At 38.8% G+C, this 23,606-nt stretch overlaps 1 protein-coding gene across 8 annotated transcripts in view; it reads left to right on the forward strand.

Annotated features, from left to right (window-relative positions):
• Positions 1-23,606, forward strand: part of PTGER3 (prostaglandin E receptor 3) — a 231,317-nt gene that overhangs the window by 10,974 nt on the left and 196,737 nt on the right. The window contains exon 2 of one of the 8 annotated variants that reach the window (XR_003510332.1): positions 7,078-7,220. The exons of the other annotated variants lie outside the window; for them this stretch is intronic. The gene's annotated coding sequence lies outside the window, so the exon portion shown is untranslated. The remainder of the gene's footprint in view (positions 1-7,077; positions 7,221-23,606) is intronic. 8 annotated transcript variants of the gene reach the window in all.

The following is a 23,606-nucleotide window of genomic DNA, read 5'->3' on the forward strand; positions in this document are numbered from 1 at the left end:
TTCTTAAGTATCTTGGAAAACAACTAGCTTTGAGTGAGGGAGTGATTTGATCTGCTTTGTGTATTAAGAAGATTCAGGCTGCCTTATGAATTAGAAAAGATATCAGAGCCCTTGAGTTCTGAGCTCAGATGGAGATGTAGAGACATTAATTTAAAAAAAAATTTTTTCCTTAAGTGTTGCTTTAAAAGGAGAGACAAAGCTTGGCATAGAATTGACAGTGGGAGTGGAAGTCTGTGCAGAAGCACAGGGAAAAATTGAGCCAGGTGTGCTAGGATTGGTAAGCAAATATGTTTTGGTTGAAGTGTTTGAGAATGTCAAGAAATATTATGAGTCAAGTAAGGACTGAGGAGTAAAGAAGGAAGGAGTGCATTGGTAGATTGCCTTGAAGATTAGAAATAGGAATTTGCATTTCATCTTGGGCAAGTTGTATTGCTTGTCTGTACTTCTGTTCCATATTTGTAAAAGAAGAGGGTTGACCTTATAAAATTTCTTGATTTATAAAGGGTCATTTAGTAAAATAACTCATCTAATGTTTGATCTATTTCTAGAATATTCTTGGTGAAATTTCTGTTTTGTTTGAATACCTTTACTTATTGGAAATTTATTGCTTTTTAAGGGGCACAAAGAATTTTCTTAGAGTTTCTTTCTCTCTCTCTCTTTCTCTCCCTTCCTGCCTCCTTCCCTCTCTTTCTTCCTTTCTCTTTTATGGTCAAACATAGTACTAATAATATATGTAAAACACTTAAACACCATATCACACTTAATAAGCACTTAATAACTGGGCTTCCCCAGTAGCTTAACAGTAAAAGAATCTGCCTGTGATGTAGGAGCTGCAGGACACACAGGTTCATTCCCTGGGTGGGGAAGATCCCCTGGAGGAGGGCATGGCAAACCACTCCAGTATGCTTGCCTGGAGAATCCCATGGACATAGAAGCCTGGCAGGCTATAGCATATAGGGTTGCCAAGAGTCAAATACGACTGAAGCAACAAAACATGTGTGTACACATGCATATTGGTTGAACTTAAGTGTTGCTAATTCTAGTTCTTGGTTTATGTGGAACAATACTAAATTTAATTAGAGATATCTTTTATGTTTCATGGAGAAGGAAATTTTAACCCACTCCAGTATCCTTGCCTGGAAAACCCCATGGACAGAAGAGCCTGGCAGGCTACAGTCCATGGGGTCACAAAGAGTCAGATACAGCTGAGCAACTTCACTTTCACTTTCGCTTCACTTTATTTTTAAAGTTATATGACACTATACTTCTCAATTAAGTATCAAGGAGTTCTACTAAATCTTTGTAAATAAACAGTAAAATAACGTGAAATTATCTTGACAACGTCAGGGACAGGAGCCATGATGTATTAATTCATTTAAGTGACACTTACTATCAGTTGTGTGCAAGACACTGTACTATGACCTGATAGAGCAATGGCACAGTCCTTGTCCTTAAGGAATATGTTGTTTACTGAATGATTTCCTGGAGAAACTTGAGGTTGTGACTCAAAGAAGCAATATTATTTTTCTTTATCAATTATGAATATAGGAAAAAAAGTTGGGACCATTCAGAATTTATTTACCTATTCATGTGTTCAGTGATTGTTTACTGAGTACCTACTATGTGTCAGACACAGTTCTAGGTGCTGGAAATATAGCAATGAAATAAGCAGACTAGCTTCCTGCTCTCAGCAAACATGCATTCTAGGGGAAGGAGAAAGTCAATAAATTAGATGAGAAGTCAGATTGTGGTAAATACTGTTAAGAAAATAAAGCATGTGATGTGATAGAGGAAGACTGGGAAACTTTTGTAGATGGAAACATCAGAGAAAGGTGCCTCTTAAATGAGAGGTAATATTTAAGCTGATATCTGAGGGAAAGGAAAGAACCAGGTACGAGTGATCTCCAGGAAGAATATTCTAGGTCGAGGAAACAGCAAAGGCCCTCACTTGGTAAGCTCAAGGGGTAGAAAGAAGTCCTGTGTGGCTGAAGTGAGATGGGTGTGGAGAAAGTAAGAGTCGGTGAATTGAGGTAGAGACAGTGTTGAGGGCCAGATTGTGTGAGGCCCTGTGGATGAGTTTTGATACTATTTTAAGAAAACGCTAGAAGATTTGAAGCAAGGGGAGTGACATTATTGGATTTATGTCTTTAAAAGATTCTTCTTGAAGCTGTGTGAAGACTGAGTTGCAGAAGGGCCAGAGTGGGCGTAGGGAGACCAAGTAGAAGGTATTGAAACTGTCCTGATGGGGAACGATGACAGCTGAGGTTGGAGTGGAGAAGTGAATATATTCATACAGAGTGTTTTGGAGATAGACTTTACAAGACTTTCTGCAATTTCTCTAATCCTTGTTCTGTGTCTCTGACAGGAAATAAGGTCCCATCTTCCTCTCTGGGCCTCTGATAAGGAAATGGCTATCTGTCCACAAATGACTTTCCATCTAGTTCCTTAAGGTGGAAGTGACTACTCCAAGCTAGTAATGGGCAGATTTAGAATTAAGTTCTATCTAATGGGAGCTATTTTTTTATTCTGAGATGCAAATTGGAATAGTCAGAGAGAAAGGGAAATAAGCAAAGTTTGCTTGTGAAATAGTAGGATGTTACAAGACTCATCATCCCTGAAGAAGATCCAGACCAAGCTAAAGCAAGCTAGTTTAAGGGGGAAAAAGGGAAGGGGGAGGTGGATTTCTTGGTTCATATAAATTGCTGGTGGTGCCAAGAGTGGAGGTGACCCTGTGGAAGACAAAGCCAGGACTCTCTGTATCTTTCACTTTGACTTCTTGCCTGTGTCAGAATCTCCAATTCAGGCTCTGTTTCTAAGGAACTAACCTTGGACATACTCTTGCAGCTCACTGGCCAGGTTCCATGTACTTTTGGTACATAGGTTTATATTTACAGTCTGCATGAAAGGGTTTGATTTTGCTATTTAAAATATTTTTAAATTTGCTTTATTTCTGGTTGTCCTGGGTCCGTGTAGTTGCACGGGCTTTTCTCTAGTTGTGGTGAGCAGAGACTGCTCTCTAGTTGCCGTGCGCAGGCCTCTCATTGTGATGGCTTCTCCTGTTGCAGAACACAGGCTCTGGGGCACATGGGCTCAGAAGTTGCAGCTCTCGGGCTGTAGAGCTCAGACTTAATAGTTGTGGCGCACAGGCTTAGCCACTCCACGTCATGTGGGATCTTCTCTTCCCTGATCAGGCATTGAACCCATGTCTCCCGCATTGGCAGGTTGTGTCTCCACCACTGAGCCACCAGGGAAGCCTTAATTTTGCTTTTATAGCAATACAGTATTTCAGTGACTATGAAGCACTGTTTCAACAAAATTTTTCCTCCCTCCCTCCTTTTTCTTTGCTATTTATTTATTTAGCAAATATAAGAAAGAGTTATATGCCACATAAAGTTTCAGGACTCCACTTCATCTTCAAAGACATTGTGAGTTTTGTTAAATTACAATTAAGGATTTAGACTTAGAGAATTGTCCAGAAGTGAGTTGGGTATAGCTTGAGGTTTCCAGTGGGACAGAAGTAGGTATATAAGTTTCTGAAAGCTCACAAGTACGCCATCAACACTACAGAGAGGCAACAAGAAAAGGAAAAAAGAAATTTTTCTTGATTTTCCCATAAAGGATGAATTGCAGTCTGGGTTTGATGCTAACCTGTCAACTTTCGGTATAAACTATTGGATGTACTAATGACCAACATTCTGGGTGGCATATTTTTGAATTCATTTAATGGTAATAATTTTCTCAAGTATAGATTAAGGATTTTCCTGGATCCACAAGATAAATTTCTTAACTTCTTCAATTTTGTTCTATAAAAAATATTAGGGGATGTCTTGATTTTTTTTCCTCTTGCATCTATTTCTTATTAAATCGTGTTGTAGGTCAATTTCAGGAAGCATGAGAATACCCTCTGACTTCAGAGCTCTAGTCTTCTCCTTCAACTTAATATTTGGTCACAAACAATAGAGTCTAACACTAAACACAAAGGGCATATGTGAAAAAGGATACTGGGGGCTCACAGTGTCCATAGAAAGCTGGCAGCTTTGGAAGATAGGCAGGACACAGGCTGTTCTAAATGCTGAGCCATCAGGCCAAGATCCTACTGCAAAACAGTTTCTGTTGCTCTTTGTGTCCTGGGAGCAAACCTGACTGCTTTAGCTTGGGTTTTTTGCCTCCTGGCCAAATAAAGATGTTACTAGAAGAAGGATCAGGCAACTGCAGCAACTTGTTTTGAAGTAGGACCTGTTAGTGAGAGGTAAGTGCTAGGATTTCTCTCCCACCTAGAATACATCGGAGAAGGCAATGGCAACCCACTCCAGTACTCTTGCCTGGAAAGTCCCATGGATGGAGGAGCCTGGTGGGCTGCAGTCCATGGGGTCACTGAGAGTCGGACATGACTGAACGACTTTGCTTTCACTTTTCTCTTTCATGCATTGGAGAAGGAAATGGCAACCCACTCCAGTGTTCTTGCCTGGAGAATCCCAGGGATGGGGGAGCCTGGTGGGCTGCCATCTATGGGGTCGCACAGAGTCAGACACGACTGAAACCACTTAGCAGCAGAATACATAGAAAAAGTTTTTCAAAATTGGGGTATTCATAACAAAAATGGGGGTTCGTTTTAACATCTAAATCATCCTTAGAAACATTTTGATAGTAAAGTTGTATTTTTTAAGTCCTGTGTGTGTGTGTTCATGTCACTTATTGAGGAGTTAGAATGGCAGTGAAACTAATGGAGAGGAAGTTGAAAAGATCCACAAAACAAAGGACATACTTATTGAAAGCCTACTACATGCAAGCACCTGCTGCTGCTGCTGCTGCATCGCTTCAGTCGTGTCTGACTCTGTGCGACCACATAGACGGTAGCCCACCAGGCTCCCCTGTCCCTGGGATTCTCCAGGCAAGAAGACTGGAGTGGGGTGCCATTGCCTTCTCCTGCAAGCACTTGAGAATTACTTTATTATCTAATTTAATTTGCACAAGTTTATCAGTTTGGTATTTTTTTATCCCCATCTTTCAGTTGTACAAACTATACTTTAAACAATCAGAAACCTTTCCCCAGTTCTACCCCTAGAAATTAGTAGAAGTTAAATTTTTTTATGCTGTTATAATCTCTTTCACATTCATTGTCTCTTCTTATTAGCCTACTGGTGGCTCAAATGGTAAAGAATCTGCCTGCAGTGGAGCAGACCTGTATTCAGTCCCTGGGTCAGAAAGATCTCCTAGAGAAGGAAATGGCTACCCACTCCAGTAGTCTTGCCTGGAAATTTCCATGGACAGAGGAGCCTGTCAGGGTACAGTCCATGGGATCGCAAAGAGTCAGACACGACAGGACTGAACAACTAAGACACAAAATATTTTCAGGTTACTTCACTGAAAATGTCACACACAAAAAGAACAGATTGATTGAGAATGGTCAATGATCATGGAAACTGTCTGGGTCACATAATTATAGTGATTAAAGGTTTCCTGCAATATCTTTGTTGATTCATTAATTGATTGCCCTTCTTAAGAGCTTGGGTTTCTAGAGAACATACTGTGAAAATCCCCGTGGAAGTGACAAGAATTTTGATCTATAGCAAACTGTTAAAGGATTCCATTCAACACAGCACCTACAATTTAGGAGGCTTTTTCTGTAAAGGGGCAGCATCAATTTCATCTGGTTCATTCTGTCTCTTCAGATTTAGAAAACTCACATACATTGGTAAAGTTTTACTAGGCAAACATTTTTCAGCTAGTACAATTCACAAATATTATTCTTTTTACTAAACTATTTATAAAACAAATAAAACTGTTTATTGAGTTCTCTTTGCTTAGCGGGAAAGTGTTTGACTACAGTCAAAATTAGAAAATTTGTTTTGACAGTTTCAAAACTTCTAGCATAATACAATGCAATTGGGATTCTTGCAAACCTGCCTTTATCTGTTCCCTGCCTCCCCCCCTTATAATTATAGAGAAGAAAAAGAGCCCTACTGAACCTCAGTGTGTTCACAGTGATTCTATAATATGGAATTCAGGCATTTTTCCATCTAGCACTCTCTCACCCAGATTCAAAGGCTTCAGATTCCTTAGTTTAATCCTAAAAATCTTGGATTTGGCCATGTTTACCACGCATTTTCCATTCCTCCCAGCATCCCTACTGTTAGTTGTAGAAATCAATCTGTAGTTCCTAGAATAACTCGCAGAATTACACATTTAGAAGTGTGACCTCCATATTGCAAACCTCTCCAGAAACTTCTGCTATTTTGGGGGAAAGTGAAAGTGAAAGTCACTCAGTCGTGTCCAATTCTTTGTGACACCATGGACTATATACACTCCATGAAATTCTCCAGGCCAGAATACTGGAGTAGGTAGCCTTTCCCTCTCCAGAGGATCTTCCCAACCCAGGTCTCCTGCATTGGTGGGGGGATTCTTTACCAGCTGAGCCACAAGGGAAACCCCTATTTTAGAGGAGGTGTGTGCTAAGTCACTTCAGTCATGTCAGACTCTTTTTGACCCCATGGACTGTAGCCTGCCAGGCTCCTCTGTCCATGGGGTTCTCCAGGCAAGAATACTGAAGTGGGTTGCCATGCCCTTCTCCAGGGGATCTTCCCAACCTAGGGATGGAACCTTGTCTCATGTCTCCTGCACTGATAGGCAGTTTTTGTTTTTGTTTTTCCATCACATCCTAGATTTATTACAACTGGCCTGCAGGCAAGAGGAGAGAACTATTACATTGACACTTAAGTTCTATGGATACATCTTAAATAGAGGGAGAATTCAACCAAGAATACAGGATAAGCTATTCCCAAGCTCCAGGAAGCAGTCATGTGACTGAGCTGCATTTTTTACAGACAAATAAGGCAGTAGCCCTTCACATCAATTTTCGGACAGTTTTTATACAATATGCTTCTGTGGTACAGGAGAGAAATAATCAGAGCTCACAATGTAGTTTTTACACTATTGTCACAGTGTGTGAACACTGTACACCCTTTTGTTTTCAAAAGATACATTGTAATAAACTTCTTGCCCTTGAGTTTATAGTTTGTAATAATCTATGATTAATACACTATAATTGCCTTTTTTATGTGGTCCTCCACATGAGAGAATGGTCAGATCAGCTCCTGGACAGTCAGCACTGTGTTCCTCTCCATCTGCATATGGCAAAGTGACCCCAGGAGGAGCCAGACAGAAGGGTGACTGTGGAGATCCGGAGCCCTCCTGCGTCCCCGGGAGCCGTGGGGGCCTGGGTGAGTGGGGGTGGGAGGGCGATAGCTTGGCTGGTCGGGGCTTCCCCTCCAAGGCTGGGAAGTCTGGGGTTTCGATACCACCGGGGAGAAAACAGGAAGATCAGGTGAGTGGACCAACGCGAGAAACCACTGGTGAATTCTGAAATTGACGGGATGTAACTGTGAACAGCACCATTCTCCCTTAACAGTGTCTGTGACTGTCACCTGGGAGGAGACACAGCGACACTCACCGCTGATGGTTCGTCGCGGCATCCGCTGCGTCTCAGACCTCACCCGCTTTATGGTCGGGTGGGCATGAGCCGCTCACGGCGCTGCTGGACACACTTGACCGTCACACGGTCGCTGAACTCCAGGGTGGCCAGTGGGAGACCATGGAGACCCAGCTCACAGGGAAGGGAGGAAGAATACTAAAGTGGGCTGCCATGCCCTTCTCCAGGCAATCTTCCTGACCTAGGGATCAAACCCTTGTCTCATGTCTCCAGCACAGACAGGCAGGTTTATTTTTTACCACTGTGCCACCTGGGAAGCCCATTTTAGAAGACAGAGTTTTTCTAATCCTTGAGACTGATTTAAATGCCCTGCTTCTATACTCCATAGGCATGCACATACCCTTTTCATTTAATTCTGTACAGTTATATTTACAGTTGTCATAATATTTATTATGACAATAAGGATGATTACCCACAGTAGACAAATGCTTACTTCACAATAGGCACTGAGCTAAGCATTTTGTAGACATAATCTCATTTTCTTCTGTCAACAACTCTACAAGGGTATAGTGTTATCTCTTTTTTCAGATGTTATCTCTTTTTTGAGATGTGAAGTAACTTTACTAGGGTCACAAAGTTAATGAACAGTGGAGATGACCCTCAAATCCAGATTTGTCTAGCTTTATAGCCTGTGAAATGAACTGCTAAATTAAATGGCCTCCCTCTTGTTAATATCCATGTATTTGTCTGATTCACTGTAAACTGCTAAAGAGCAAAGACCTTACCATATTTGTCTATAAATCTTCCTGGCCCGTAACAGCCACTCAATGAATGATTGTGGAATGAGTGAATGAAGAAACGAAATTGTAGTAAACTGGAGGGGACATGAGATTTAGGATCAGAAAATTAATTTAGAATCAGAAAATCATAAGTTTAGCCCTAAGTTTTACATATATTACATGGTTTATAAAGTTCACATAAACTTTTCAAGGCAGGAGACATTTATCTTTTTATTTTTTTTCTTTGCTGGGTAAGCAACTTGCTTTAAGATCCACAGTTGGTAAATGGTATTGAGCAAATCAAGCCCAAATGTTTTTTATTCCAAAACCACCAAGGAGCTTTGGAATGCAGTTTGAGTCTAATGAATGATGGTACTAATTTAAACAGTAAAACTGTGAGCATTATATTAAAAAAAAATTACGCCTTTCCCTTTATTTTTAGCTTTTATTGTTTCTACATTGTTGTTAATAATAAAAATTCTTATAAAGACTGAAAACAGTAAGAATGGGAGACACAGCATTGTTTGTGTAAAACAAGAGAGAAATTAATTAGAAGCAGTGGGTATATGCAGTGGAAAACAGCTGCTCTAATGCCTAGTATCCAAAGAAGAGAAAAACAAAAAGGATGTTTCGGAAGGTGCCCTGCGGATAACAATTAAACAGTGAGGAATTTTAGCAACAATAGGGAAACAGTAAAACTAACAAAGGCAGGGAGAAACAATGCTTCAAAAGATGCCAAAAAATTTCAGTACATCAGTGTTGCCCTCAGTTGTTATTAGAGATGGTATAAGGTGGTATTATTAGAGATGATATAATATTCTTCAGAATAAAGAACGTAATTACAAATCTAGGGTTGGGACAGCCTTCAGAGTTGATTAATCCAGAAGCTCAGCACTGTAATCAAGAGAGCTTGCCTCTTCTTACACAGTCTACAGTTTTGGCCTCATCCTGTGTGTGGCTTGTTCCCCTCGGGTAGTAGGCTGGTTGCTAGTACATGCTTCTTTGTTCATCTCTTGCAGGACAAAGAAGCTTTGTTTTGCTATGGCTCTCTCCTAAAAATGAAGAAACTTTTCCTGGGATGTCCCTGGGGAGCTTCTTCTTAGAACTTATTGCCTAGTATGGTGTCATACCATCATCTTTGATCCAGACATTTCCAGCAGCTAGAGATGGGTCAGCCTTGAAGCACTTAGGCGCCAATGAAAATAGGTGTTCTGGTGAGAAGGGGAGATGGGAGAATGGAGAAAGGCAAAAATGGACACTGTGGTGATGATATTTCTGCCATTTAATTGAGAGAATACAGGTGGAAGCCCATCAAAATGTATAAGGCACTGGACCTGCACTGTCCAATATGGTAGCACTAGCCACTTGGTTATTAGACAGTTGAAATGTGATCACTCCAAATTGAGATACAATGAAAATGGAAAGCAGAATCTTTTCATTATTTTGAAAAATAAAACATCATTTACAATATAAATATCACATGATACTTGATGGTGTTCATCTGCCATCTGTACAGTGCCTGAAAGGAAAGAATGATTGTTAAGATGTATTTCAAAGCTGCTACATAAACTTTATTGGATTATGGGATTAAAAAGGGACTTGTGCCTCTACTGGATATGGCAAGTTACCATTCTATTGTGTGTGACAGCCACATTCTTCCTCACTGGAATTTATGTACTAGTTAGGAGGTGACAGTGAAGGGCTCTTTTATGCTTCATTGTATTGTTCTTAACATCAAAGTAAGAATAATACCCAAAACAATAATAACAAATACTTACATAGTACTTATTATAAGCCAGATTACAATACTGTCTATCTCTATGTCTGTTAACTCAACAACCTGGAAGGTGAGTGGGTTGTAGAAATCAATGTCTTCAGTTCTGCTGCTTTGAAACCCAAAAGGATAGTCAGTCACCAGAAATATTTTGGTTGCCACTTTTCCCCTTCACAAAAGCCAAGCAGTAAAAGTGCAAGTTAAACCCAGTTAACACAGTTCTCTTTTAAAAGGTTGAGGCATTGGCAGCCAAACTTCTTGTCATAATGAGGAATCATAGAAAGTTCTCCTTAATATCAAGGAAAAAACGATGCTGCTATATGATACTTTACTCCCCTCAAGCTGTGGATCTGGCACTGCACTATTGCTTAGCCCCTATTTATAGTCAACAGAACAAGAGTTAACTGTAAAGAAAGCTGGCAAATTTTCAGAGGAAGTGTTTTGTGTTGGGGAAAAGAAAATAATATAGTGTCAGGAAGTTCCTATGCTAACATAACTAGAAACCTAACATTGGCAGGAAAGTTTGCAAGTAAATTATAAACTGTTATTGATGCATTATCTGTTAGACTCTGAGGGGCATTTTACATATTTATTATAATATAGGCATAAGATATGGCTTCTCAGGTGGCACTAGTGGTAAAAAACCTGCCTGCCAATGTAGGAGAAGTGTGAAACGCGAGTTCAATCCCTAGGTTGGGAAGATTCCCCTGGAGGAGGGTATGGCAACCCACTCCAGTGTTGCTGCCCGGAGAATCCCATGGACAGAGGAGCCTGGGGCTACAGTCTATGGGGTTGTAAAGAGTCTGACACAACTGAAGCGACTTGGCCTGCATACATATTCTTTTGTGTGTGTATACATATACCACATTTTCTTTATCTATTCATCTGTTGACAGACATAGGTTGCTTTTATGTCTTGGCTATTAAAAATAGTGCTGCAGTGAGTAGGGGCGTTCATGTATCTTTTTGAATTGTACTTTTTTCCAGATAAATGCTCAGGAGTAGACTGCAGAATCATATGATAACTCTATTTTTAATTTTTCTAAGGAAAATCCATACTGTTCTCCATAGTGGCTATCCTAATTTACATTCCCACCAGCAGTGTAGGAGGGGTCCTTTTTATCCACAACCTGTCTAGCATTTATTATTTGTAGGTTGAAAAAAAAATATTTTCTTATTGAAATATAGTTGACATATAATATTATGTTCAATATTATGTTAGTTTTAGGTGTACTAAAAAATGATTCGACATTTGCATACATCAGTACCATCTGTCCCACACAAAGTTATTACAATATTATTGACCATATTCCTTGTGCTGTATTTTACATCTGCATTACTATTTATTATATAAGTGGAGGTTTGTAACTCTTAATCTCTTTGAAGTATTCTGTGCTCCCACCTCCCTCTCTTCTGGCAACTAATTGTTCTCTGTATCTATTAATCTGTTTTCTATTGTTTTTTAGTCTCTATTTCATTTATTTCTGCTCTAATCTTTATTATTTCTTCCCTTCTAATAACTTTGGGTTTTGTTTGTTCTTCTTTTTTAGTTCCTTTAAGTGTAAGGTTAGATTGTTTATTTTAGATTTTTTGTTTGTTTGCTTCCAAAGATAGATTTACATCAGTATAAACCTCCTTCCTAGAATTATTGTTATTGTGTCCCACAGCTTTTAGATTATTATTTTTCCATTTTCATTTGTCTCCGGGTATTTAATTTCCTGTTTTATGCTTCAGTCACTCATTGGCTTTTTAGTAGCATTGTTTAGCCTCCATATGTTTGTGGGTTTTTGCAACTTTTTCCTATTAGTTGATTTCTAGTCTCATTCTGTGGTCAGCAAAGGTGCTTGATATGATTTCAATTTCCCTAAATTTATTGAGACTTGTTTTTTGGCCAGCATGGAATCTATCTTGGAAAATTTTCTGAATGCACTTGAAAAAAAAATATGTATTTTGCTACTTTTCTCTTGTTACTTTTAAGATTCTCTCCTTATCTTGATTTTTTTTTTACCATTTAATTATAATGTTTCTTGATGTGGATCTCTTTGGATTCATCTTGTTTGGGACTGTCTGTGCATCTTGGACCTGAATATCTGTTTCTTTACCCCATTTAGAAATGCTTTCAGCTATTATTCCTTTAAATAAGTTCTCTTCATTTTTCTCTCTCACATCCTTTTTGGACCTTTATAATGTGAACACTCCTCTGTCCATGGAATTTGCCAGGCAAGAATACTGGGGTGAGTTGCCATTCCCTTCTCCAGGGGATCTTCCCAATCCAGGGATAGACCCCAGATCTCCTGTACTGCAGGCAGATTCTTTACCATCTGAGCCACCAGGGAAGTCCAGTGTGAACATTCAGATGCTTGAGTTGTCCCATAGATCTCTTTAATTATTCTCATTTTTAAAATTCTTTTTTATGTTCAGCTTGAGTGATTTCCACTTCTCTGCCTTCCAGTCCACTGATCTGTTCCTCTGTATCATCTAATCTGCTACTGATGCCTTCTAGTGTATTTTTTTTTAATTTCAGTTATTATATTCTTCAGCTCTATTTGATTTTTCTCTGTATTTTCTAACTCTTTGTTAAAATTCTCACTGTGTTTATCCATTCTTCTCCTGAGTTTTGTTGAACATCTTTATGATCATTACTTCAAACTCTTTATTGGGTAGCTTGCTTATCTCTACTTCATTCTTTTGTTTATCTTCCTGAGGTTTTGTCTTGTTCCTTTATTTAAAATATATTCCCCCATCTCCTCATTTGGACAATTCTCTGTGTTTGCTTGTAAATATTGAGCAGGTCAGTTATATTCCCTGATCTTGGAGAAGTGGCCTTATGTAGGAGACGTCTTAGAACATCGCAGCACACACCCCTCTGCTCACCAGAGCCATATGCTCTAGGGGCACCCTCTCTGTGGGCTCTGTAGGCTCTTCTGTTGTGGTAGGGTTCACTGCCATGGGTGCACTGGTAAGCAGGGCTGGCTCTGACCCAGGTGGCTACTAGTCTGCTGGTGGCAGGACCAGGTCCTGGGGCAGCTGGCTGCATGGGTCTGAGGTTTGTGGGGAGGGGGTCAGTCAGGGCTAGTGCCAACCCACTGGTGGGGGCAGGTAAGCCCCTGGATTCCAAAATGGCACTTTCAATACCTGTTTCCTTGAGGTAGAATGAGCTCCTCAGAATGACTGTCACCAGAATCTGTCTCCCCAAAAGGTGTCCCAGTTGACTATTCCCTTCTCCGGGAAGCTCTCCAAGATCAGCAAGTGGGCCTGACCCAGGCTTCTTTCAAATTCCTGCCTCTGAGCTGGGTCTTGGGGAGTATGAGATTTTGCTTGCAGTCTTTAAGAGTAGAGTCTCTGTTTTCTACGGCCCCATAGTTCTCCCATATGCAAGCCCTGCTGGCCTTCAAAGCCAAACATCTGGATGCTCATCTTCCCATTGCAGGACTGCTGGGCTGAAGAGCCCTTTGTGGAGCTTGGACCCCTGAATCCTTGGGGAGAACATCTGCCATTGTCATCCTTCTGTTTATGGATAACCTACTTAGAGGTATGGGTCTTGACTATCCTGCATCTCCATCCCTCCAACTCATCTTGTTGTGGTTCCTTCTTTATATCTTCAGTTGTGAAAAATCTTTTCTGCTAGTCTTCAGGTAGTTCTCATAGACAGTGTCTCTGCAAAAGCTGTAATTTTGGTGTGCCTATTGGAGGATTTAAGCTCAGAATCTTTCTGCTCCACCATCTTGGTCACACCTCTGTTTTATTATGAATATTTACTTCTCCTGTTGATTTTATAGCCCAGATTTCTAGCCTTTTCCAGGTTACTGCTGTAACTATGAATATTCTACTTAAAATCATGAATGATAAGATGTTCTTGTGAAGTGAAAGTTGCTCAGTCGTGTCCAACTCTTTGCGACCCCATGGACTACATAGTCCATGGAATTCTCTAGGCCAGAATACTGGAGTGGGTAGCCTTCCCATTCTCTGGGGGATCTTCCCAACCCAGGGGTCAAACCTAGGCCTCCCTCATTGCAGGCAGATTCTTTACCAGTTGAACCACAAGGAAAGATGTGCTTAAAGTCCATTAATAGCTAAATTGAAGCTGTCATCTTGGTTAATCATAACAGAAAGAAAAAAAGACCAGAGTCTTGAATAAAGAATAAATATTAATGAATTTGTGCCTTAGGTGAAAATTCTAGAATCTCTTACCCACGGATGGGTAGGATGAACTCTACTATTATTCTTTATTCATTTGCTAATTCAAAACTATTTATAAATCTACAGTGTAATATATTCTGGTCTAGGCTTGTCCTGAGATATACCTAAAAATATAGGAATGAGTCCTACTCTTGTAACAATTTTCATCTACTAGGAGAGGCTGACCGTTAAGAAATAATTTAAAACGTGCAGGAGAGATAAAGGTAGTCAAGAATTTGGGGAGTCCATATTATGAATTATCTACCAGGCTTTTCAACAGTACATGAACCGTGAACTTCCAGATGTTCAAGCTGGATTTAGAAAAGGCAGAGGAACTAGAGATCAAATTGCCAACATCTATTGGATCATCAAAAAAGCAAGAGAATTCCAGAAAAACATCTACTTCTGCTTTATTGGCTATGCCAAAACCTTTGACTATGTGGATCACAACAAACTGTGGAAAATTCTAAAAGAGATGGGAATACCAGACCACCTGACCATGCAGGTCAAGAAGCAATAGTTAGAACTGGACATGGAACAGACTTGTTCCAAATAGGGAAAGGAGTATGTCAAGGTTGTATATTGTCACTGTACTTATTTAACTTATATGTAGAGTACATCATGCGAAATGCTGGGCTGGATGAAGCACAAGCTGGAATCAAGATTGCTGGGAGAAATATCAACAACCTCAGATATGCAGATGACAACACACTTATGGCAGAAAGTGAAGAAGAATTAAAGAGCCTTTTAATGAAAGTGAAAGAGGAGAGTGAAAAAGCTGGCTTAAAACTCAACATTCAGAAAACCAAGATCATGGCATCTGGTCCCATCACTTCATGGGAAATAGATGGGGAAACAGTGGAAACAGTGTCAGACTTTATTTTTCTGGGCTCCAAAATCACTGCAGATGGTGATTGCAGCCATGAAATTAAAAGATGCTGACTCATTTGAAAAGACCCTGATGCTGGGAAAGATTGAAGGCAGGAGGAAAAGAGGACAACAGAGGATGAGATGGTTGGATGGCATCACCAACTCAAAGGACATGAGTTTGAGTAAGTGCCAAGAGTTAGTGATGGACAGAGAAGCCTGGGGTGTTGCAGCCCATGGGGTTGCAAAGAGTCAGACACAACTGAGTGACTGAATTAAACTGACCGGGCTTTTGGCAGAGGAAATAGCAGATAAACTGACGTTTCAAATATACACAAAAAATAAGTTGAAATTAGTTAAGAGAGGGGAGTGAGAGTTATAAGACCCAGGATCTGCAGTTATAAAAGTTTAGAAGAAAGAAAACTGGCACTTTTGAAGAACTCAAAGAAGTTCAAAGTAATTGAAATATAGATGTGGGAGTAAAAATGGTGAGCATTTAGTCTACAGGGTCCAAGTGATGATGAGCCTTCAATGTCTACCTTAAAAGGTTTAGACTTTATACTCAGGGCAATGAAAAGCCATTGAAAAGCTTTTTAAAGTGGAATAACAGTCAAATTTTTATTTCAGGAGCAACCTTGTAAACAGCACAAAGGGGCCCAGAATGGAGTCTAACAAATCATATAATAGACAACTGTAGTAGGTTAGACAGATATGATGGTTGTCTGACTTTAGGGTCAATGGGAATGAAAATGAAATAAGGGTAGATTAAAAAATATTAGTTACTTATTGGACAATTTGTGATTGAGTGTGAATAATATTACTAATGAGGTGGAATGGGAGAGAAACAGCTAGAGATGAGAAACATAGAGCAGTAAATCAAGGTGAACAAAGAATAATTCTTGAGTTTCTGTCTTAGGGAACTGGGTTTACTGAGATAGGGAAGATTGGTGGAGAAGCAGCTTTGAAGAAGATAATGATTTCAGTTTGAACTTGCTGAATTTAACATAAGACATCTAGGCAGAATTGTGCTTTAGGCACCTAAATCAATCAATCTGGAGATTAGAGAAGAGGTACAGCCTATAGTTCATAGATGTGTTTTGAAGTCTTTGGGGTAGAAAAGTTTTCCCATTGAGTTTGTACATAGAGGCTCCTTCCCATATATACGAGATAGAACTAAAAAAATGCTAACATTTTCAGGATTGATAAAGAAATAGGGGCCATAAAGGAGACTGCAAATGAGCATTCAGAGAGATAAAATTAGGAAGAAAATCAGAACAAATGGCAGTTGGAATGTTTGAAAAATAGAATCCTGAATGTTAGGCAACCTGAATTTTAGAGAAGAATGTTTCAAGGAAGGCTGGTGAGTGTCCAGGGCATTTCAAAACCTTGCTGGCTGGCTTGGAAACAGCCTTTCCTGAGGATTTATGGGCACTGAGGTCACATTATAGCAGTTTTAGGAATAAACTTGAAGATGAACAGGATAGACAACTTTTTGGAGAATTCAGCTGTAACTTCTGGAACAGTATTTGTAAAGAGATGAGAATTCCACAGAAGGTAAAATGATAATGGGGAAAAGCCAAAAGTTAAAGATAAAAGAGGAAGGAGGTAACTGAGAAAATAAGACCTCTGACATTCATGAAGGATAGGATCCAAGGCACAAATAGAGGGTTAGTCTTAGCTAGGAGATAGAAACTTTTCTGTTTGAGCAAGAGGAAAGGAGGAATGGATAGCTGCTGATGCTGATCTTGGTCCTAAGAAGGTGAAAGGCACCTAAAGAGCTTATTTTTTCTGTGATGTGAATTAGGATAGAAGAAGATGTGTAGAAAAGTGAGAGACAGAGAGAGGGAGAAAAAGAAAGAGAGAGAGAAATGAGTTAACTAGGGAATGAGATAAGGAGATTGGGGACCAAAAATTCAAAAAGAGAGCCCAATGTGCCCGTATTTACCCAGTGCCCATCCCAAGTACATGATTGTCTATTTGAATCCCTCTGTGAGGTAATGTTGTCTCACAGCATAGGTCTTAAAAAAGAGTGACATTTTGACATGAAACAAAGGAAGAAGTTGTCAGGTTAGAATCTCAGTCATTAGCTTGTGTTGTATACTTAACTATGCACAGGAAGGGACTCTTGTATGCCATGGCTGTACTATCCATGAGTCACAGAGGCCAGTAATGTACAGCCAGACATCATATTCTCTTTAACAAACCAAAATACATTTGTCTATTAAATGTTTTGACCCATTATAGAGTCTCAGACTGTACCTATTAGTTGTTAAATTATTCTCACATCAACTACCTAAGAATTCAAGCTAAAATGACCACATGATGGTTCTAGGTTCTAAAATTTTGCCAGCAAATTATATAATAGGCCATTGTTTATACCTAAGCTTTCAACTTTTTGAATATGAATGCTTATTTTCTAAGTATGAAAATAATACATATGTTGTGGAGAATCTGGAAAACAGAGAAAAATATAGAGAAGAAAATAGAAATGACCCTAATTTCCTACTCCAAGTTAACTATTTCTAATATTTTTCTATATATACACACAGAATAGTTTTGTCCTTTTGGATTATGTTATGTAATAAACATTTGTTTCACTTTTAAATCTTGAACATTTCTTTGTATTATTAATTATTCTTCAAAAACATGATTTTAAATGTTAGCATTGAGATGCACACTGATATAAATTATGCACACTGATAGATGTTCCATAATTTGAACAATGTCTTTTTATTGGTCACTTGTTTTTAATTTTCTGTTATATTTATACTGAGGAAAATATCCCTGCCCACAAAACCTACCCCACACCTCTGAGTCCTTGCTTAACCACTTAGCTGCTCTTGTCACTAACACTGTGGTTTTCTGAGTGTAAGACAGTATTAAGATAGAGTATTTGGGGTTTAAAGGAAACTATACTTTGGCACAAAAAAAAACCTGTCTTAACTCTAAATATTTTTAGATTAATGTTCCTTACACTTTGACAAAGACATATTGTCTAGACTTTCTCTTGACACCTGGGATACATAAGTTTGAAATACAATAAAGTACCCTTCTGACATGTATTACAAAGCTAATCCATCATCTATAATCCAAGGAATGAATATTTTTATAGAGTAGATTTTTGCCTTCCTCTTTTTAGCCAGAGTTTATATTCTTGATACTGACATTTTTGGACTATTCTAATAGAAAGATAAAAATTTATCTAGACATAACACATGTACCCAGTTATACTGAGCCACACTGATTTTACAATTCATACTAGCTGAGAGGAGAGAGTAATTCCTCGGTACCAAATAATGTGGTGGCAGACTTCAAGCTTCTTTATAATTTTGAGGTCCCTCCTGTGTATTGATTGAATAATAATTATGCATTTTCAAATATTTTTAAGGTGCAAATTTAGAAGTTTGGGGGGGTTTTTTTGAAATGGCTGTATTAGGTAGAATTTTAAGGAAAGCAGACCTATAGATAATGCATTTATTTCCTTGTACTTTTCCCCATAAGCATTCCTGTTCTTTCTCTGAACATCAAAGCATTCTGTTCTAGAAGCCTATGCAATAGTACAATAGCCTAGGGCTGGGGAGAGGTATGCTGTGTAGATTGAAAGTATCAATTATCCTTATCTCATTTTAATTTTCACAACTGCACTACTAAGTGAGAAGATGCTCAGTAAGCATGGATGAATGATGTTTTAGAGAAGAAGAGAAATCAAGATCCAAAGTTAGGTAACTGGACCCCAAACTAGAAACAGATTTGAGTCAGATTCATGGCAGGTCTTTATCTCTGATCTGTGTGTTTGCATAAGTCTGCAACTTCTGTAATATCTCCCCTTAGAGCTTCATAAATCTTGTCCCTTGTCTTCTTATACTGTCTACTTTCTAACTTTGTATTTTTCCTCTCTCCTCCATTTCCCAAAAATCACATGTGAAGTTTTTCTACAGAAAAGTTTTGTCTTTTGTTCTACACCTTTTACCTTTTGGTTGCTTCTTCTTTGTTTTTTTTTCCTCCAAATTAAACCCTTATTCATTTTCCAGCTTTGCCCCAGAATTCATCAGAAAAAATATAGCCATAGAAGAGTATATGAGAGACCATCCAGTCCAGCCCCAGGGTTTAATATTAAATTTAATAAAGCACAGAGAGTAAGTGACTTGCCTAAAGTCATAAATTCTGGCAGAGCCAGGGTAAGATTTGCTTTTTCTGATTCTTGTCCCGTTGTTGTTTTGAAACATTTAATAAAACTGTATAATAGTGAAGATGAAATAATGCCATTCTAGTAACTTTTCTTAATGCGTGTGAACTGTTTATTTCCAAAGTTTTCAGATTAGATAAGGCTTCTGAAACAGAGTCTAGAATGCTGAGATGATTTGGCAACCTGAGAACAGAGTTGTAATCAGACCAGAAAGACTACAGTTATTTCTTAAATCTACAGTGAAGCTTCCTTCCATGAAAGTCCTTCAAATTATGTAATTAAGTGGTTCAAAGGGCCCAGGCTGGTTTGAGTGTGTTATAACAGCACATTTATCACACTGTACAGGGAGTTTCCAGTAAAGCAGGTTTATTCTTCTGTAGCCTGACAACAGAGAATTACAGAAAACAAAGCAGCATAGATAAAACTGGCTGTAAGGAAAGTTCTTTTACACACTTATGTTAGGAATAATCTGGAAATCATAAAAACCACATAATAGAGCATAAGGGAAAAATAAAAGTTTTATTCCCTCCCCACAAGTTAATTGTTCTGTATTTTCTTATGTATCATCTTCAGTAGATACATGTAGTCTGTAACCCAAGGCATTTTTGAACCAGGAAATAAAGTACTGAAGGTTTTTAAATGTGTGTTTAAAAATCCTACCAATACAATATTGTAAAGTAATTAACCTCCAATTAAATAAATTTATATTAAAAAAAATCCTACTGCAGTAAAATAAAATCCAAAAGAATATTAAAAACGGTCTTCCAAAGGACCCTCTGGAGGTTCAGTGGTTAGGATTCTGTGCTTTCCCTGCTGGGGCTGGTTCAATCTCTGGTGGGGAGCTAAGATACTACAAACCATGCTGTGTGATAAAAATAAACCAAAAAACCCAAAGAACAGTTTTTCTTTTAGTGTTGGTGTTTGGTACATTTTGAAGATCATTCTTATTGGGGAAGGGACAAATATTGTTTTTTTCTTTAGGATGAAGAAGAGTAATTGCCTTTGACACTAAGCAGGGATGGAGAATTTAGGGGTTACTGATGTGGTTGTGTTCATTCTTATCATGATACAAAAAGAACTCTCTCTTCCTGCTGATAACCAGAGGAGAGGCAAGAGGCCTGCCTGGGAGAGTCATATGAAGCCTGGGGAAGATTCAGGCAGAAAAGTAACTGCTCTCTTCAACCAGAGTTGGTCTCACAGCTCTCTTGATCAGATTGTTATATGAGGCCATTTTGAAGGTGCGATTGTGCGGTGTGTTTCTTAAAAAAATAGCTTCTGTGGTGGCCAAGCATGCTGTTTTTGGTTTGTCCCTTGCCCCTGGTAGAATGGGACTAATAGGAATCATTAATCTACCAGAAATCTACGTATTGATGTCAGAGTTTTTCTCCTGAAGTCTGATCATCTAAAAAATATTTGCAAAAATTGTAATCTCTGTTTAGCTCCCTAAATAGAAGAAAGTCTAATATAGGACACTTATAGGACACCAAGGTGTTGACAGGGCTGGATTCCCTGATGGAAGCTCTGAAGGAGCATCGAAGACTCATTTCCTTGCTATTTTCATGGATGCTAACTTGCATTTGGGCTTCCCTGGTAGCTCAGTGGTAAAGAAGCCACCTGCCAGTGCAGGAGATGTGGGTTCGATCCCTGGGTCGGGAAGATCCCATGGAGAAGGAAATAGCAACCCACTCCAGTATTCTTGCCTGGGAAATCCAATGGACAGAGGAGCCTGGAGAGCTATAGTCCATGGGGTCGCAAAGAATCAGACACAACTGAGTGACTAAATAACAACTTGCATTTATGTTCACAATTACACAAGAAATTAGTTCTATTTTCCATCCCTGCTGCCATTTGGAAATGGTAATATCACACTCACTGCCTCTAATTCCAATTATCTTCATTCTGCACATGTCATGAATTCTGGGAAAAGCTCGAGTGTCTCTCCCCATGTGCCAGCTATTGCTTCCAGGGCTTGGTTTCATAATTTCATAATCGCTGCATTGTCAGTAGGAAATTACAGTAGATCAACCAATGTTAGGCATATGAAACCTGTATTAGCCTAATGAAATAATTTTAAATTATTAGCTTCATAAAAATTAATTTTAGAATAATCAAGGAAGACTATAAAATGACTGAAATTCCATCTTAATAAGTAATTTTGTGAATTTTCCTGATTATACAAAGTGGGAGAAATTCAATATTTTATTTTGTAAAAGAAAATGAAGACGTAACTTATGTGAATTCTTAAATCATTTTAGATGAGGTTCAGAATACTTCCTGAAAAGTAGTAAATGGCCAAACATATTTTATTATTAGATCCATCTCCCTCTGACCACAGCTGGAAAGGTTCTCAGATTTTAAGGACCCATGTGGTTACATTGAACCTACCCAGATAATTCAGGATAATCTCCCCATCTTGAGGTCCTAAACATTAATCATATGTGGGAGGTAGTATTCAGTTCACAGGGCTATGAGCCAGCATCAGAAGATACTAATTAGATTATTCAATTTTAAATAAATTTGGTTATAATAATTCATATTTATTAATGAAGAGAATAATCCATTTCCTTTAAACAAAAGACTTTCCTAAATTGTTTGAAATGTTTTTATGCACATAAAAATTTTTAAATAATTGAATAATTATTTAATAGTAATAATTCCATTGCCTTCCACAAATCAAAATACATATTTTACATTTAATTGTAATAATAATATAACTTTATATACATGATACTATCTTACATTCTGTTCTTTTCATTTAATTCATATGCATGTATATAATTATGCAACCACCTGTATTTCATTAAGCTTTATTCCTGATACTAGATATTTATATGTTTGCAGTTTCTTACTAGATTATTCTTCATTGGCCATTCACTTATTTGTCCAATTGATTTTTCCTTTTTTGAATAAATCCCTTGGGAAAAGTTTCTTTGAAAGAAATGACAGACTATATGTCTACATATTTTTCTCTTCTTTTTGTTTATAGAGCCATAATTTTGTTCAGATAGTAGGTATAAATTGGTCAAGGACTGAAGTAACCACAGAGAATGGTTTTGTCTTATAAGCTAGTGGACCCCAGCCTTTTTGGCACCAGGGGCCAGTTTTGTGGAAGACAGTTTTTCCACAGCTGGGGGCGGGGGTAAGGAGCGTGGCGGGGGGCGGTAAGAGACGTGGTGGGGGGGTTGGGGAAATGAAATGGTGCAGATGATAATGAGAGTGTGGGGAACTGTAAGTGTGGAGAGCCCAGGGGAGCGGCTGGTGAAGCTTGGCTCCCTTATCCACCGCCCACCTCCTGCTATGCAGGGTTCCTAAAAGGCCATGGACTGGTACCCGTCTATGGTCTGGGGGTTGAAAAGTGAAAGTTAGTCGCACAGTCATGTCCAACTCTTTGTGATCTCATGGACTATAGCCTGCCAGGCTCCTCTGTCCATGGAATTCTCCAGGCAAGAGTACTGGAGTGGGTTGCCAGTTAGGGACCCATAATATAAGCAAAACCTGGACATTTCCATTCCCTTTGCCAGTGATTGTTTTAAGAATTAACCTGTGACTCAACTCTGTCCCTGGTAGGACTTCCCTGGTAGCTCAGATGATAAAGAATCTGCCTGCAATGCAGGAGACCTGGGTTCAATCCCTGGGTCAGGAAGATCCCCTGGAGAAGGGAATGGTTACCTATGCCAGTATTCTTGCCTGGAGAATTCCACAGAGGAGCCTGGCGGGCTACAGTCTTTGGGATCACCAAGAGTCAGACACGACTGAGCGACTACCACGCACACAACTCTGTCCAGTAAGACCAAGTTGACATTTGTATAGCTGATGAGGATTTGATCAGAGCTGGGATTTAGGGTGCTGAATTTGTGTCATGCTGACATCTGTTTGCTCTATTGGGGTGTCTGTTATTACTATAAATCAGATGAGAGGAAGTGCTAAACTAAGATGAGACTGGAAAAAGAGCAAACTGCATTGCAGAGGATGAGGTAAAAGAAGGTTTCACAGGTGACCCTGATGTGTTGAGTCAGGGTGACTGTAAGAAAGTAAGTGCTGTTGCTGTGGATAGTAGGTTTGTGGGTGTTTAGGATGCTCAGGGATGTTTCGAACCCTTCAGTTTGGGATATATGACCTGAGGACAGACCATCCAAATAAATGTGGGTCTTAAGCGACACTTTGAGTTCAGTCGAAATATAATGTGAACGACAAATGCATGCCACATATATAATTTTAAATTTTCTACTAGTGTAATATTTTACAAAATGGTTTTAAAAAGTAACAAGAAACAAATGATGCCAAGTTTAATTATGTATTTTAACACACTATATAAAAATATTATCATTTCATTATATAATCATTACATATCCCAACATCCCAATTTTCTTCAGTCACATTTGAAGTGCTTAAT

Source organism: Bos indicus x Bos taurus, chromosome 3 (genome assembly GCF_003369695.1).
Source record: "Bos indicus x Bos taurus breed Angus x Brahman F1 hybrid chromosome 3, Bos_hybrid_MaternalHap_v2.0, whole genome shotgun sequence".
Taxonomy (NCBI): domain Eukaryota; kingdom Metazoa; phylum Chordata; class Mammalia; order Artiodactyla; family Bovidae; genus Bos; species Bos indicus x Bos taurus.